The sequence below is a fragment of the Toxotes jaculatrix genome, chromosome 4, assembly GCF_017976425.1.
Source record: "Toxotes jaculatrix isolate fToxJac2 chromosome 4, fToxJac2.pri, whole genome shotgun sequence".
Lineage (NCBI taxonomy): Eukaryota > Metazoa > Chordata > Actinopteri > Toxotidae > Toxotes > Toxotes jaculatrix.
In genome coordinates, this window is record NC_054397.1 from 7,318,347 (window position 1) to 7,336,500 (window position 18,154).

The window sequence follows — 18,154 nt, forward strand, 5'->3', positions numbered from 1 at the left end:
GTTTATTAGGGCCCGAGCACCGAGTGGTGCGAAGGCCCTATTGTTTTTCTAATGTTTATTATTATTATTATTATTATTATTATTATTAGGGCCCGAGCACCGAGTGGTGCGAAGGCCCTATTGTTTTTCTAATGTTTATTATTAGGGCCCGAGCACCGAGTGGTGCGAAGGCCCTATTGTAATTCTAATGTTTATTATTATTATTATTTGTCCTCCCAAACAACTGCATTTTTCAACCCCTTCCCATGCTCTAAAACGCCTGAAATTTTGCACACTCATCAGGTCTGGTGAAAAATTTGATATTTTGTGGTCGTTGTAAATGGGGGGGGCCAAATGGCTCCGCAGCGCCCCCTTGAAATTTTCAAAACCCCCCTCCCATTGGGCTTAGTTTGTCATAGGTGCATGAAAATTGGTACACATGTTGATCATACCGAGACACACCAAAAAGTCTCTTGACACCATGACCTCAACCCAACAGGAAGACCGCCATTGTGGTCGGAAGTTGGCGATTTTGGCGAATTACACCATTGGTATGCGGACGAACTCGTGCTAGGGATTTCACCCGATCCACTTCATATTTGGTGGACCTCACCTCAAGACCATGATGATCAAAAGTTATCACAGAGTTTTCTCTAAGTTAAAGGGCGTGGCCTCTGTGGCCCGCCAAAGTTTGGTGGCGTTTGGTGAATTTGCCATGACATTTTGAATGGCTCTCACGTCCACATACTTTATCCAAACATCTTCAAACTTTATGAGCATGATCAGGGCTCTGCCCTGAACGCCTCCATATGTCAAACTCCCACCTTACTCGTGGCGTCCCCTGCTGGTAACAGGAAATGACCTATTTTTACTCTGAAGTGTACTGCTCCTTAATAGTTGACACCATCGGCTTGGTTTCTGCTCTACAACCTTCCCAACTACTTGGTGAAGCTACATTATAAAGGCCGTGAAGCTGGGTGCAATGGCATCTGTGTGGCGGCGCGGCAACTGACGATCCCTCGCCGTGAAATTACGTTTGGATTTGTAATGACCTTAACCACCTCCTATGATCATAAAAATTCATACACACGTTCTTGGGGGCTGGTCCTAGACTCTGATGGGGTTTTTGTAATTGGGCGGGGCAAAATGGCTCAACGGCGCCCCCTTGAAGATTTAAAATACCCCTCTCCATATGGGTTTTTTTGGAATACAAAGATGAAAATCAGTACACATAAAGAACACTTCGGGACGCACAAAAAAGTCTCTTGACACCATGACCTCAACCCAGCAGGAAGTCAGCCATTTTGTTTTTGGCGGCCAAATTTGAGTGCTTTCCACCATTGGTATGCAGATGAACTCGTGCTAGGGATTTCACCCGATCAACTTCATATCTGGTGGACCTCACCTCAAGACCATGATGATCAAAAGTTATAACAGACTTTTCTCTAAGTTAAAGGGTGTGGCCTCTGTGGCTCGCCAAAGTTCGGTGGCGTTTGGTGAATTTGCCATGACATTTTGAATGGCTCTCACGTCCACATACTTTATCCAAACATCTTCAAACTTTATGAGCATGATGAGGGCTCTGCCCTGAACGGCTCCATATGTCAAACCCCCGCCTTACTCGTGGCGCCCCCTGCTGGTAACAGGAAATAACCTGTTTGTACTATGACGTGTACTGCTCCTTAATAGTTGACACCATCGGCTTGGTTTCTGCTCTACAACCTTCCCAACTACTTGGTGAAGCTACATTATAAAGGCCGTGAAGCTGGGTGCAATGGCATCTGTGTGGCGGCGCGGCAACTGACGATCCCTCGCCGTGAAATTACGTTTGGATTTGTAATGACCTTAACCACCTCCTATGATCCTAAAAATTCATACACACGTTCTTGGGGGCTGGTCCTAGACTCTGATGGGGTTTTTGTAATTGGGCGGGGCAAAATGGCTCAACGGCGCCCCCTTGAACATTTAAAATACCCCTCTCCATATGGGTTTTTTTGGAATACAAAGATGAAAATCAGTACACATAAAGAACACTTCGGGACGCACAAAAAAGTCTCTTGACACCATGACCTCAACCCAGCAGGAAGTCGGCCATTTTGTTTTTGGCTGCCAAATTTGAGTGCTTTCCACCATTGGTATGCGGATGAACTCGTGCTAGGGATTTCACCCGATCAACTTCATATCTGGTGGACCTCACCTCAAGACCATGATGATCAAAAGTTATAACAGAATTTTCTCTAAGTTAAAGGGCGTGGCCTCTGTGGCTCGCCAAAGTTCGATGGCGTTTGGTGAATTTGCCATGACATTTTGAATGGCTCTCACGTCCACATACTTTATCCAAACATCTTCAAACTTTATGAGCATGATGAGGGCTCTGCCCTGAACGCCTCCATATGTCAAACCCCCGCCTTACTCGTGGCGCCCCCTGCTGGTAACAGGAAACAACCTGTTTGTACTATGACGTGTACTGGGGAGAAGAGGAGAGGACATAGGGGGACTCTGGTACTCTTGGCTGCGCCGGCTGCGACTCCGGTGGGTCGCAAGGGGTGCGAGGGCCCGTCATCGCTGCTTGCAGCTTTAATTAGGGCCCGAGCACCGAGTGGTGCGAAGGCCCTATTGTTTTTCTAATGTTTATTATTATTATTATTATTATTATTATTATTCCTCCCAAACAACTGCATTTTTCAACCCCTTCCCATGCTCTAAAACGCCTGAAATTTTGCACACTCATCAGGTCTGGTGAAAAATTTGATATTTTGTGGTCGTTGTAAATGGGGGGGGCAAAATGGCTCCGCAGCGCCCCCTTGAAATTTTCAAAACCCCCCTCCCATTGGGCTTAGTTTGTCATAGGTGCATGAAAATTGGTACACATGTTGATCATACCGAGACACACCAAAAAGTCTCTTGACACCATGACCTCAACCCAACAGGAAGTCCGCCATTGTGGTCGGAAGTTGGCGATTTTGGCGAATTATACCATTGGTATGCGGACGAACTCGTGCTAGGGATTTCACCTGATCCACTTCATATTTGGTGGACCTCACCTCAAGACCATGATGATCAAAAGTTATTCAAGGCTTTTCTCTAAGTTAAAGGGCGTGGCCTCTGTGGCCCGCCAAAGTTTGGTGGCGTTTGGTGAATTTGCCATGACATTTTGAATGGCTCTCACGTCCACATACTTTATCCAAACATCTTCAAACTTTATGAGCATGATCAGGGCTCTGCCCTGAACGCCTCCATATGTCAAACTCCTGCCTTACTCGTGGCGTCCCCTGCTGGTAACAGGAAATGACCTATTTTTACTCTGAAGTGTACTGCTCCTTAATAGTTGACACCCTCGGCTTTGTTTCTGCTCTACAACCTTCCCAACTACTTGGTGAAGTTACATTATAAAGGCCGTGAAGCTGGGTGCAATGGCATCTGTGTGGCGGCGTGGCAACTGACGATCCCTCGCCGTGAAATTACGTTTGGATTTGTAATGACCTTAACCACCTCCTATGATCCTAAAAATTCATACACACGTTCTTGGGGGCTGGTCCTAGACTCTGATGGGGTTTTTGTAATTGGGCGGGGCAAAATGGCTCAACGGCGCCCCCTTGAAGATTTAAAATACCCTTCTCCATATGGGTTTTTTTGGAATACAAAGATGAAAATCAGTACACAAAAAGAACACTTCGGGACGCACAAAAAAGTCTCTTGACACCATGACCTCAACCCAGCAGGAAGTCAGCCATTTTGTTTTTGGCGGCCAAATTTGAGTGCTTTCCACCATTGGTATGCGGATGAACTCGTGCCAGGGATTTCACCCGATCAACTTCATATCTGGTGGACCTCACCTCAAGACCATGATGATCAAAAGTTATAACAGAGTTTTCTCTAAGTTAAAGGGCGTGGCCTCTGTGGCTCGCCAAAGTTCGATGGCATTTGGTGAATTTGCCATGACATTTTGAATGGCTCTCACATCCACATACTTTATCCAAACATCTTCAAACTTCATGAGCATGATGAGGGCTCTGCCCTGAACGGCTCCATATGTCAAACCCCCGCCTTACTCGTGGCGCCCCCTGCTGGTAACAGGAAATAACGTGTTTGTACTATGACGTGTACTGGGGAGAAGAGGAGAGGACATAGGAGGACTCTGGTACTCTTGGCTACGCCGGCTGCGACTCCCGCGGGTCGCAAGGGGTGCGAGGGCCCGTCATCGCTGCTTGCAGCTTTAATTAGGGCCCGAGCACCGAGTGGTGCGAAGGCCCTATTGTTTTTCTAATGTTTATTATTATTATTATTATTATTATTATTATTCCTCCCAAACAACTGCATTTTTCAACCCCTTCCCATGCTCTAAAACGCCTGAAATTTTGCACACTCATCAGGTCTGGTGAAAAATTTGATATTTTGTGGTCGTTGTAAATGGGGGGGGCCAAATGGCTCCGCAGCGCCCCCTTGAAATTTTCAAAACCCCCCTCCCATTGGGCTTAGTTTGTCATAGGTGCATGAAAATTGGTACACATGTTGATCATACCGAGACACACCAAAAAGTCTCTTGACACCATGACCTCAACCCAACAGGAAGTCCGCCATTGTGGTCGGAAGTTGGCGATTTTGGCGAATTACACCATTGGTATGCGGACGAACTCGTGCTAGGGATTTCACCTGATCCACTTCATATTTGGTGGACCTCACCTCAAGACCATGATGATCAAAAGTTATTCAAGGCTTTTCTCTAAGTTAAAGGGCGTGGCCTCTGTGGCCCGCCAAAGTTTGATGGCGTTTGGTGAATTTTCCATGACATTTTGAATGGCTCTCACGTCCACATACTTTATCCAAACATCTTCAAACTTCATGAGCTTGATCAGGGCTCTGCCCTGAACGCCTCCATATGTCAAACTCCCGCCTTACTCGTGGCGTCCCCTGCTGGTAACAGGAAATGACCTATTCTTACTCTGAAGTGTACTGCTCCTTAATAGTTGACACCATCGGCTTGGTTTCTGCTCTACAACCTTCCCAACTACTTGGTGAAGCTACATTATAAAGGCCGTGAAGCTGGGTGCAATGGCATCTGTGTGGCGGCGCGGCAACTGACGATCCCTCGCCGTGAAATTACGTTTGGATTTGTAATGACCTTAACCACCTCCTATGATCCTAAAAATTCATACACACGTTCTTGGGGGCTGGTCCTAGACTCTGATGGGGTTTTTGTAATTGGGCGGGGCAAAATGGCTCAACGGCGCCCCCTTGAAGATTTAAAATACCCCTCTCCATATGGGTTTTTTTGGAGTATGAAGATGAAAATCGGTACACATAAAGAACACTTCCAGACGCAAAAAAAAGTCTCTTGACACCATGACCTCAACCCAGCAGGAAGTCGACCATTTTGTTTTTGGCGGCCAAATTTCACTGCTTTCCACCACTGGTATGCGGATGAACTCGTGCTAGGGATTTCACCCGATCAACTTCATATCTGGTGGACCTCACCTCAAGACCATGATGATCAAAAGTTATAAGAGACTTTTCTCTAAGTTAAAGGGCGTGGCCTCTGTGGCTCGCCAAAGTTCGATGGCGTTTGGTGAATTTGCCATGACATTTTGAATGGCTCTCACATCCACATACTTTATCCAAACATCGTCAAACTTCATGAGCATGATGAGGGCTCTGCCCTGAACGCCTCCATATGTCAAACTCCCGCCTTACTCGTGGCGCCCCCTGCTGGTAACAGGAAATAACCTGTTTGTACTATGACGTGTACTGGGGAGAAGAGGAGAGGACATAGGAGGCCTCTGGTACTCTTGGCTGCGCCGGCTGCGACTCCGGCGGGTCGCAAGGGGTGCGAGGGCCCGTCATCGCTGCTTGCAGCTTTAATTATTATTATTATTCCTCCCAAACAACTGCATTTTTCAACCCCTTCCCATGCTCTAAAACGCCTGAAATTTTGCACACTCATCAGGTCTGGTGAAAAATTTGATATTTTGTGGTCGTTGTAAATGGGGGGGGCAAAATGGCTCTGCAGCGCCCCCTTGAAATTTTCAAAACCCCCCTCCCATTGGGCTTAGTTTGTCATAGGTGCATGAAAATTGGTACACATGTTGATCATACCGAGACACACCAAAAAGTCTCTTGACACCATGACCTCAACCCAACAGGAAGTCCGCCATTGTGGTCGGAAGTTGGCGATTTTGGCGAATTACACCATTGGTATGCGGACGAACTCGTGCTAGGGATTTCACCCGATCCACTTCATATTTGGTGGACCTCACCTCAAGACCATGATGATCAAAAGTTATCACAGAGTTTTCTCTAAGTTAAAGGGCGTGGCCTCTGTGGCCCGCCAAAGTTTGGTGGCGTTTGGTGAATTTGCCATGACATTTTGACTGGCTCTCACGTCCACATACTTTATCCAAACATCTTCAAACTTTATGAGCATGATCAGGGCTCTGCCCTGAACGCCTCCATATGTCAAACTCCTGCCTTACTCGTGGCGTCCCCTGCTGGTAACAGGAAATGACCTATTTTTACTCTGAAGTGTACTGCTCCTTAATAGTTGACACCATCGGCTTGGTTTCTGCTCTACAACCTTCCCAACTACTTGGTGAAGCTACATTATAAAGGCCGTGAAGCTGGGTGCAATGGCATCTGTGTGGCGGTGCGGCAACTGACGATCCCTCGCCGTGAAATTACGTTTGGATTTGTAATGACCTTAACCACCTCCTATGATCCTAAAAATTCATACACACGTTCTTGGGGGCTGGTCCTAGACTCTGGTGGGGTTTTTGTAATTGGGCGGGGCAAAATGGTTCAACGGCGCCCCCTTGAAGATTTAAAATACCCCTCTCCATATGGGTTTTTTTGGAATACGAAGATGAAAATCAGTACACATAAAGAACACTTCGGGACGCACAAAAAAGTCTCTTGACACCATGACCTCAACCCAGCAGGAAGTCGACCATTTTGTTTTTGGCGGCCAAATTTCACTGCTTTCCACCACTGGTATGCGGATGAACTCGTGCTAGGGATTTCATCCGATCAACTTCATATCTGGTGGACCTCACCTCAAGACCATGATGATCAAAAGTTATAAGAGACTTTTCTCTAAGTTAAAGGGCGTGGCCTCTGTGGCTCGCCAAAGTTCGATGGCGTTTGGTGAATTTGCCATGACATTTTGAATGGCTCTCACATCCACATACTTTATCCAAACATCGTCAAACTTCATGAGCATGATGAGGGCTCTGCCCTGAACGCCTCCATATGTCAAACTCCCGCCTTACTCGTGGCGCCCCCTGCTGGTAACAGGAAATAACCTGTTTGTACTATGACGTGTACTGGGGAGAAGAGGAGAGGGCATAGGAGGACTCTGGTACTCTTGGCTGCACCGGCTGCGACTCCCGCGGGTCGCAAGGGGTGCGAGGGCCCGTCATCGCTGCTTGCAGCTTTAATTTCTATGTTGTTGTTGTATGTTTTGTACCTCACAGTTTTCTCACCTTTGTTGCTTTCTCTACATTTTCTCTAGCCTCCCACCTTCCACCTTTCACTGCCCCTGGCTCAGTCGGTGGCTCAGCAACACTTCAAAGGGGAAGGTCTGCGGCACTGCAGATAACGCGCTTCACCCCCGAGCACTCGCAGGCTTTTCCAGAGCCCCTACGCAGTCCCTTGAATGACAGGTTTGGCCCCTTCTGTGTCTTATAGGAAACTGTTTTTTATGCTGATGTTTTTAGTGTTCCAGTGCATTTTCTTTCTTCTTCAGGACCTAGCTGGCTTCAGTTTCCGTTGTTCTTCAGAGCCCTAGGCTTAAATGTACACTTGAACTGCATCATTGCCTTGCATCTTTTGAGTGTAGTTGTAGAACTTGAAAAGATGAACAGAATAAATAAGTTGTTGGTATTTTGTTAGCTGGAGCATAATGGCCTATTACATAAGAGGACTCAAAAATATTTCTGTCTCAGATTTGTTCCCTTAATCTTATTAGATTTGACTGAACTTGCTTAATTATTTCTTAAAAATTATGAGGAAAGTTTCCAGGAAAGTAGCTAGAATATACGGGATCTGTAAAATAAAACTTTACCAAACATTCCTCTGTGGTAATCATTACAGGAGTGCATCTAGGATCGGTTATTGATTATGTCTCGTCTCTACCTCTTTATGCCTCTCTGAATAACCACATAGCACTTATGAACATTAAATGTTCAAGATGGCTAATGTGTGAGCTGTGGACCAGTGGATTTGAGCATCCCTAGGAAAATCATTTCATATACTTAACCCCCTCAAATGTCGTAGACGAGCATTGGATGGCTAATCAATGTTAAAGTATTTTGCCACCTGCTGGCTTATTAGTGTTTCCATGTTAACAGCATGTTGGTGCTCAGGTTACTTTGGGATGAAACACCTCTTACTGTTCTCTCCAACAACATTGTTGTCCTGAAGACAGTCAGTAATCACTTTTTTAGATTATTTTTTAATCTTACTAAATGTCATATTCAGTGTGCATTACGTGTCATTAAAACTCATTATCTGTAGCAATTAGAAACCAATTAACAGTTAAGTGTTTATAATAAACTGCTTTCCACAGCATTTAGTATCAGCTGCCTTTGAAGCAGTTATAACTCTGCTACAGTTAGATGTGCTGTGAAATCTACCAAAGGTCACACTTAAATTCTTGTAGAGAAACCAAGCTTATCACTTCAATGATTTTTTTTCTTGCTTCAATGTGTTGGAACACTTAGGTAACATCATGTCTGCAGGCTGAATGTTGATGAGATGCAAATTAGGCCTGAGACAAAATATCAAATCGAATTTAGTGATACCATCAGTGATAAAAAAAAATATTTGTCGACTGTATTTTACTTATTGCTGTGTCAAATAAACATATTTAGGGGCCATATTGGCCTCATCTGGCCTATTGAGTGCGTGAGTAACATTTGCTATATGCTGGAAGTTTTCAGTAGTCTGCAGTAGGCAGCCGAACCAGCTCACTGTGCTACACTGATTGAACCAAGTGGTGGAAATGTGTTGTCAACTTAAATGTCAGCTTAGCCTTAGTGCAACATCATGGCAGAGACAGCAACACAATTAATTATGCCATAAGCCAGGTTTTCATCCAAATATAGTGAAAATTTCAACTGATTTTCCCCGAAAATTGGCAAAAGAAAATGTGAATGAATGTGAGTTTTCATCCGCTGAATATCAGGAGTTGGTTCATCGAGATAAATGTAGGTGCTGCTTATTCTCCAGTTGGGTGCCATTAAGCTATTAGAGAAGAAGAGGATGCAATGAGATGACGTAATTAAGAATCAAATCTCAAATAATGGAAAACAATGTAGAGAACATGATGAAAATATTTATGTTTGCTTCATGTATTAAGTTGAGGAAGTTTACAGTTTTCTCAGCGCACCACACAAATTCAGTGTTTTCATCTACCACAATTTTCTTCAGTCATGAAAATATTATTTGCTATGCCTTTTAATTGTGCTGCAGTTGCGCTTTGTTTTGTCTTGCAATTCACCTCAGCCAAGTGTAAAAAGTTTTTGGTGAAAAAAGCAAAGGTTACTCTTTAACAATAAGAATTGTTATGAATCTTTGCGGAGCCAGTTAAACAGTATAGAGAGGAAAATGGGCTTTAAGATTTAAAAATCTCAACTGAGCCTGACTCTCAAATTTAAAAGGATGGGAACAATGTCTGCAAAAGCACGAATCGATTTTTTTTTTATTGTTATAACATCAATCAGCTCGGAGTCAACAGTGTGCCCCAAACGTAAACTCTCTCATTAATTCTGCCTCCTTTTATTAGTTCCTGACTTTTTTTTTTTTGTAAAGCCTGCTCTGCATGACTGAGGTGTGAGCTAGTTTTCTTCAGGGAACTCGTTTTTTCAAGTGCTGAGACTCACAGCTGCAAATTGTGTCATGATTATGATGTTCAGGTCTCAGTTGCTTGGTGTAGAAAGGGTCTGGTCTTGGAGGAAGAAGCTGCTGAGAAGGTGGGGTCGGAGAGGAAATGAGGCTACATTCCAGCAGTGATTTATGAAGTGTCTTTCACACTCTCTGTACTGCTTGCTAGTTTGCAGCTGCTCCAGACAGCTTGCTGACTTTAGTAGAGATAGACCCATCTCAACATACATATTGAAAGGAAATCATTAGTTTCCATATGAGCAATTTTTGAAACTGTGTTAAGCTAAGCGAATTGCTTTTCAACAATACATCATCCCTGCGATAGTTTTATGCAGAAGCTAACATATTTCCCCCTCTTGGCATCCCCAGTTTTGAAACTGTGGTTTTCATTCATCAAAGAAATATCCTGAATGATGCTCTCATGCGGACCACAGAGCTTGGAGCTATAACCAGATGCTGACAAACTACAGAATGAGTCACGTCTTAAGACTGGGTCCAATGTGACGAGACAAGGCCTGTTTTATTATTAATCTGTAAGAGACTCCAGCACTGCTGTGTGAGAACATGTCAGCCAGACTGGGCTCGAAGTTCACACCTGCAACAGGAATTAAAGACATTCTTGTGACACCCCGTGGGATTGTTTGACTACGTTAGAATAACAGTCTAATATGTTTTGTATATTAAGATTACAGTGGAAAACATTGCATCTATTATGTTACCCATGTGCATTGCACTTCAGGCTGTTTAATCTGGAGCAGTGATCCCTGATTATATTTCATTGTGCACCTTCAAAAATATTTCAGAATGTGGCCAAAACAGGCTAAAATATCTACAGGCAGTCTCAAACTGTACATTCTCCTTTTCTCATAAGTCATTTTTCAGTCAAATGTTGCATAAGATTTAGCCAAAATTTCCAAAACAAAGGGACAACTATTCTGAAGAGGGCCCTAATGCCATTATGCTATCAAGAGTGCTATTATGCTTGTGTTACTTAAGTATTTCACGGTATTTTGTTGCAGCTCCAAGTTATTTTTGTTATGTAACTTTTGTTGTTTATTTGCTGATTTGTTATATAATAATAACAGTTGATGCACTTTTATATAAAAGAATAAAGAGGATAGGATGTCGTTTAGGTTTAGTACTTAATTAAGTATAAATCATGACAGACAGCTGTAAGTTGGGCACATGGCTGCTTTCTTCTGTAAATTAATCCACGCGTTGGTGCATATACAAGTTGAGAAACTCACACAAACTTAGATTGTTGCCCATTTTTGTTGTCCTTGTTCAAAGAGGACTATTTCTAAATGAGGACAATGATTTTATTCCCCGAAGATGTGCCTCAGTCTCATATTTTGACCAGAGTCACTCAAACAGAACTGAGGCCAGGAAACACGGGAGTTGCATTCCTCCATGTGGACTCATTTTATTTGGCACATCCAGACACAGCTGACCCAGACTGAAGTTGCAGGCATCCATAACCTCTGTGTTTGTTTCACTCAGGGGCCTCTGGGAAACACTCTGAACGTTTCCTAGAAAGCTGTGGGTTATCCCCCTTGATATAGAGGTTAAAAGGTGGTTTCTGAATACAGGAATTGGCTAACATGCAGTTTGCAGAGTGGGCAAAACAGAAGCGGCAGGTCTTTGTGTCCATAATAAGAAGAGGATTTTAGAAAGAAAACGCAGTAGTATACCCCACCATATCACAAGTGTATACATAGTACTCTACTCTTAAATCAAAGTGACACTGGTTTGATGTTAATTCCAGTGTTCATTGTTTGTAGATGTGCTTTGGCATTGTGCGTTCATCAGATAACTACTGAATAGATACAGATTGGAGGAGAAACAGAGAGGGGTATGATGTGCATCAAAAGTGTGGATGCTGTGGCCACAAGGTGTACGTCATTAAACCACGAGGCCTCCAAGGTGCGCTAGAAGCAGATTTTGCGCTTTTTTGATAAACACAGAAAGCTTAGGCTTTGTACTAGGCTTTATACTGCCCTGTTGTTTATTTTGTCCATGTTTTTATGTACCCTTGAGCATTAAACTCATGGGTAGATATCTTTGTTTTTGTTTGTTTTTCCACCAGAAGTTGTTTCTCTGATGTGTGCTGTATGTGAATTGATGCTGCAGTGATGAGTTGATGCTATCTTCTCTTTCTCTGCTCTGCCAAATCACTGCAGTAGAAAATACAATGGAAAATGCAGTACATTTAAATCATGTCAGCTGGATAGTTTCCTAACCACACAGAGAACATGAGACAGATTGTGAAAATACTTCATTATCTCCTCTTGTCTCCTTGTTTGAGTCCTCCTAATTGAAATTTTCTTTCTGGAAATTGTCATTTTTACTTAAATATACTGTCTGAAAATAGTAAATATTTTATTGCACTCACTGTGTTGACTTTTGAATTACTTTGCACTCAATTTGAAAAGCCTAGTACCTTAACTATAGTTTCTCACCACATCTGGAAACATCCACCAGTAGCTTTATGCAACATCATTACCAAGTGCCTCTTTGCAACGTGAATCCTCCACTTCATTGCAAATTAAGACTATATATTGAATCTCAGAATGCTAAGGGTTTCTGTCGACCATCTTTCTGTCTCACGGTTATCAGATGTCAAACAGCTGGAGAGCCTGTCTGGGCATCTGTTCATTTCCCAGAACTCGATGTCCATATCCAGTTTTGTTTACGTCAACTCAGAAATCCTATTCTGGCTACACAAGCCAGCTCCTCGGCGCTGCTGGGGAGTCTAGTGGGCCTAATTATATTTGTAGGCAGCTTCTCAAAACCAACAGCTCAGTTTCTCATATTAAAACACCTTTGTCTTTGTTATGACCCGTTATTAAGCAAATTATACCCTAGAAATACAGAAATAAGCTGAACACTTTTGGCTTTTAGTCTAGTGTTGATATAGGTTTGAGACTTTAAACAGTTAAACATATTTATTGGGTTAGATGGATCACAGGTAGCCTCTGCTTGTAGCTCCACTGGTATACTAACTCATTCATGTTCAGAACAGATCTTATCTAGGGGTGATCTATTTTTCTAGCCAGCAAACATGCATAATAGCTGCTGTATCATAATAGTTTTTAATAGTTTTGTTTGGGGGGAAAAAGGATGAGAAATTAAAATTTAAGGTGGACTTTATAGTTTGATAATGCGGCATCCTGTTAACGCTGTTAGCAGTGCACTGGGTTGTCAGTAGCTGCCCCCTGTCCTCGTCCCATCAGACGAGACAGGAAAAAGTGACACATCTGTGGTGGTGACTCACTGTTACATGCTGATGCAGGTGTTGTATGTTGTGCCAGGTTGTTGAATAGTTTTCCCGTAGTTTCTTTGGAAAACCTATTGAAGAATTTGTGTTCTGTCTGGGTTTTGGCAGAGAAACTTTGAAATCCCACCATTCTTATCTCACTACTCGGGCCCTCCTGCTTTCTCCCCTCGTATTCCAGACGGCCCCATGGCTTGTTAACTCTTTGATGACCTCTGAGATCACTGTCCTGACAGCTCTCTCTTGCTCTTTGTCCGCAGAAAGATTCACCCCTGAGAGTAGGACCTGGAGTGGAGAAGACTAATTTTGGCCTGAACAAAGGCAGACAGCGAGAACTGTAAGTAAACACTGCAGTTGTATTAATTTCTCAGGGGTGATTGTGTGTGTGTGTGTGTGTGTGTGTGTGTGTGTGTGTGTGTGTGTGTGTGTGTGTGTGTGTGTGTGTGTGTCTGTGTCTGTGTCTGTGTCTGTGTTTTGTCTGTGTAGTTTGTGCTCTGAGGAGTGCTTATTGCATAGGTTTACACACAAGGCTAGTGAGATTTGTGGTAGTTTTGAACGTGAGAGTATATCTACATTGTTTGTAGATGACAAAATAGCCATCTAAATTGCTTCTTGGCGAATCTTTGTCTGCATGTTGGGATCAAAATATACAACAGATGGCTGTGGATATATAACAGCCCCTTTATTAGGCTCTCTCAGTTCTCCTTTGCCGCAGTCATGTATATTGTTCAAAGTACAGGTTATATAGTATCTCTTTTGCTTGTGAACAGCAGTGTGTTGACAAGCTCTGTTGTCTGAAAATAAACCCTGGAAGACAAACAGTGAACAAAACAAACAAGGATACTGTTGAAAAGATAATGCCAATATGGGCGCTTCCTCCATCAAAAAGAAAAGTAGCCTGGCAAACTTCCAGGTAGGGCAGTATCTTTTTTGCAGTTACGCACATTCACAAATGATGTTTCGCACATTTACAGACTTTATTAAAAAAAGCTCAAGTTTATGCTCTGCAACTGTTGGTTGTGAGGTGTTGTCAACATCTGATAGAATTTAAGCTTGAGCCCAGTTGTTTCCTAGCAACATATTTCCCATGTAAGGGTCTGCAATCAAGCGAATTCATTCCCACTCAACCATGGCATCAGCCACCATAAAAAAGTTCTGAACTTATAGTAAACACCGGCTTTAATAATAGTGAAGACTTAATCAGTTATTTAGCAGCATAATTAACAAAGTGCTTTACAGGAAGGGGACAGAACTAAAGTAAACTATATGGACAGTGAAAAATAGGAAGCACATTCAAGATGATAGGAAAGAAGAAGAATGTTCAGTTAAGATTAGGACAACAGAAAATTAAAAATGGGCACAGTCAAAAAAGTTTTATGGGGTGTTTTACTTTAGTCTAAATATTTTATGAATGGTGTTGTATGGTCTTGTTTTTTCATGTCTTAGGAACAGTAGTGGACTGGAGATGTGTGGGGAAGTTTGACTTATTTCCCTTTATGTCAGGCAGCCTATAGATGAAAGGCACTTTTGTTTCACTTCTCTGTTTTTTATTCATTGCTTTAACTTTAGACCTGCTAACAGCATTTTATATATAGCACTGCAGAAGTGATGGTGCAGAGTTTTGCCATGACTTGCCTGCATCTTATCTTCATTATCAGTTATGATACCGATTAGTTTTCAAGTAATTGACTGATAATACAGTCTACCAAATGTTAGAACATAAAGATAAAATGCCAATCACAGGTCCTCAGAGCCCAAGGTGCCATCTCCACATTGTGCATTTGTTTGACTAAATTCTCTAAAACACAAATATTCAGTTTGCAGTGATATGTAACAGAAAAAAGCAAATTGATCAAAATACTTGCATTCATTTTCTGGTTAGCTGTTTCAGCTCTATGCACAACATAAAATAACCTTGATATCTCTTTTGTTTCCTTTACTCTGTGGTTCTTAAGTGTGGTTCTTTTATTCCTTTTTTAAATGCTGGTGTTTTATTTTCTCACAAAAAAATGGGCGCATACAAAGCCAAAAGTAAAATGGCTCAAAATGCTGCACTGTAACAGGACCCTGGATGGTGTGACATGTTTCACACTGGAGAGCTTGATCTACTTCAGCTTCCTTTTTAGGATGTGCAAACCCTCTGTCATCTAATGGAAAGGGGAAAAATGCCACAGAGATCAAGGAAGACAAGAAAACGATTGCACTGGTTGATGTACGGAAGACCCCACCCTGTGTTTCATTGTCAGCATCTCAGGCAGGATGCAGACCTTTCACACTTCCGCGCGAGACACAGTGGAAGTTGTTCAGGTTGTTATGAACAAACAGGAGGTGAATTCATTCAGAGGCATCTAAGGTGTGTGTCGGTCATTTAATGGAGTTTGTGTGAAAGCAGGAAATTTAAAATTCATGTGAATAGCTGCAACATAAGCTTTGTTTGTAGTGTAGACATTTGTATGGATTATTTTAATATAGCAAACTTGTCCATTTCTGTTTTTTTAACATATCAAATATCAGCATAACATTTTCATAAAGAAAGGGTATAGATATTGATCATTGTGTACAATGGGGTGGTGCATGTGTGTTCATCACAAAGTACTACTTAATGTGTATTCAGACTTCAGTCGTGTAGGGGGATTCTTCCTCAAAGCCAGAAGTGTGGTGCAAGTCCTGAATTATTCATTCTAGGCACGCGGCGGTGAATTAAAGGTAAAGTGATAGCACATAGCAGTGCCTTGCTTGGTTCACTGCTGCATTTTTAAAGTGTGGACTGGCACTCAAATGTCAAAATGTTAAAATTGCCTTCCCCTTAAAACTGTTACCTTGGTCTCAGGGACTGGATAAAGGAAATTTGATATTGAGTTTGAATAATTCAGGACGGTGGTTTTAGGATTGAATTTTCATCCAAGTGCAGCTTCCCTCTTTGTAACCCTGTGCTGTCTCCTTTTGCTCAAGAATGTTTGATATGGCAACCTATGGCAGAACCTATGTCCATATATGAACACAGACGTCAGTGATAATCAGTTATTTGTGTAACACGAAGCAGTATGGCAGTGCAGCGGACTTTTCTGTGTAATTGCTTGTGTTTAGCAGCTATGATCCTGCAAGACACGACTCCCATGTCTTGAAACCAAATCACTTTGACATACAAACCCAGTCCGTGAACTCTGTGAGTTACTGCTGGTTACCATATTTGGAAGAGATTTTGCTCTTTAGGTTGAACATATTAAGGAACAGAAGAATGGAATCTGGTGAAAAAGGTAACAGAGTGCTGCTGAATTCCTGTAGGAAGAAGTGCTCTGCTGTCATTTCCTGCGAATGTCCTTTTTAAAAATTTGAATCTGAAACTGCTTTCTAAGCAGACTGTTGAAACGTACTGAGATTTAACTATGCTCTGTGTCACTCCCTAATCAGTCCCACACCTCTCACCCACTCATTCTCTGTAAATAATTTAGAACAGCCTTTTGCCTGCTCCAGAGAAGAGCATACATGCAATTGATAATGTAGGAGGTTGAGGACAGTAGAAAACGCTGCTGATGCACATCTGAGAAGTTTAAAAAAAGTTGACTGCACTCGTACTATCAGTTCAAATTTGGACATATTTTGCTAGTGATCAACTTCATGCATGTCTGTGCATATTAACACAAGTTCAGATCATACGTTACTAATGTAATTAGTAACTAACAGTCTGTAGCTGATGAGAACTAAAAGTGAATGGGATGCCTGCGTCCTCTTTAAACAAACCATCAAATTCTTTACACTGAAGAAGAACACTTATTCTCCACGTGAGCCAAAGGTGTTAGCATTTTAAAATGAAACGACAGTGGGCCAGTAGTGATAGTAGTCAGCTCTGCATACTTCAGGTGCTGTAAATGTAGCTCTTCAGAGGACTTTTACTGCACTTTTTAGAGATTGTCATTTTAAGAGTGTCAACATTGTAATGCGATAATGGATGTAGAAAGTGAGTAGAGGAAACACATACGTAGCTTGCGGCTTAAATCTTTTTATAGAACAATTTTTGTGGTTGACAATTATAGCTCACCACTGTATTAGGGATATTGGGCAGTGGCCTATAATCAAACAGTTTAGTGTTTTTCATGTGCTAAGGCTGCTTTTCGTTGTATAGTAAAATTGTTAATGGTAACAGCAACAGATGGGTGTTGATGTGAGGATCTGTGCCATCTTTTAAGGGGTGTGGTTAACTCATTCATGCATTGGAGACCCTGGTGAAAACAGGAAATCCAACTTTGTCCATGTGTTGGGAACACAGGAAGTTGTTACTCTGCTGGACCTCTTTTTTTTTTAACTTTTGTCTGGTTCCCAGAGATGTGTTCTGATGATTGTCATTTTTTGTGATGCTGTACTATGTATGTATTTTTTGTGTTAACACAGTGATATATATCACTTAATCACATCCAATATAGCCTGTAAGAATCCACCTTCCTGACAAAATAAGCAGGCAAAATAGTGCATAGTCTAAAGTTTTAGTTTTCCATCAGTAGCCTCTTCAGAGACAGATTGTAGTTGCAGTCCTGCCTGAGGTTTCAGTCTTTGCCCACTAGAGTGCAGCCTACTCAGAGGAGAAACGGTCTGTCTGTAAGATCAGTTATATGGTGTGGTCATGTTGAGGATTTTTTCTAGTTGCTTAAATGACACATACATTTGTGTCAGTGTTTGATACAGTGCATTGTATCACACTGTGAGACATCCCTTGTTGCTTTTAATACCTGTAACACCTGTAATATAAGCCAAAACAAAAAATTAATTCCATTCCTACTACAGACTTATAATCTGTGTGATATAAATCCAAATATGATCCCAAACTGGTGCCTTACTCTTGTTTCTGTTGTCCATCCTGTTAAGCGTACACTCATATAAGGCTGTTTGAAACATGGTGTTTGCCCATTATTTTAATTCTGGAGATTTGGGTGTTTTTTGAATGTGTTGAAAAGTATCGTTCTAGCGGTCACTGTGATGTGCCTACCATGATTACTGAACATTTTCCATGTGATATGTTGTGTATTTGGG

General features: G+C 42.2%; 1 protein-coding gene across 1 annotated transcript in view; it reads left to right on the forward strand.

Annotated features, from left to right (window-relative positions):
- fbxw7 (F-box and WD repeat domain containing 7) overlaps window positions 1-18,154 on the forward strand; it is a 115,432-nt gene that overhangs the window by 10,993 nt on the left and 86,285 nt on the right. Inside the window, exons 2-3 of the mRNA XM_041036017.1 lie at window positions 7,484-7,634; window positions 13,390-13,466. The gene's annotated coding sequence lies outside the window, so the exon portion shown is untranslated. The remainder of the gene's footprint in view (window positions 1-7,483; window positions 7,635-13,389; window positions 13,467-18,154) is intronic.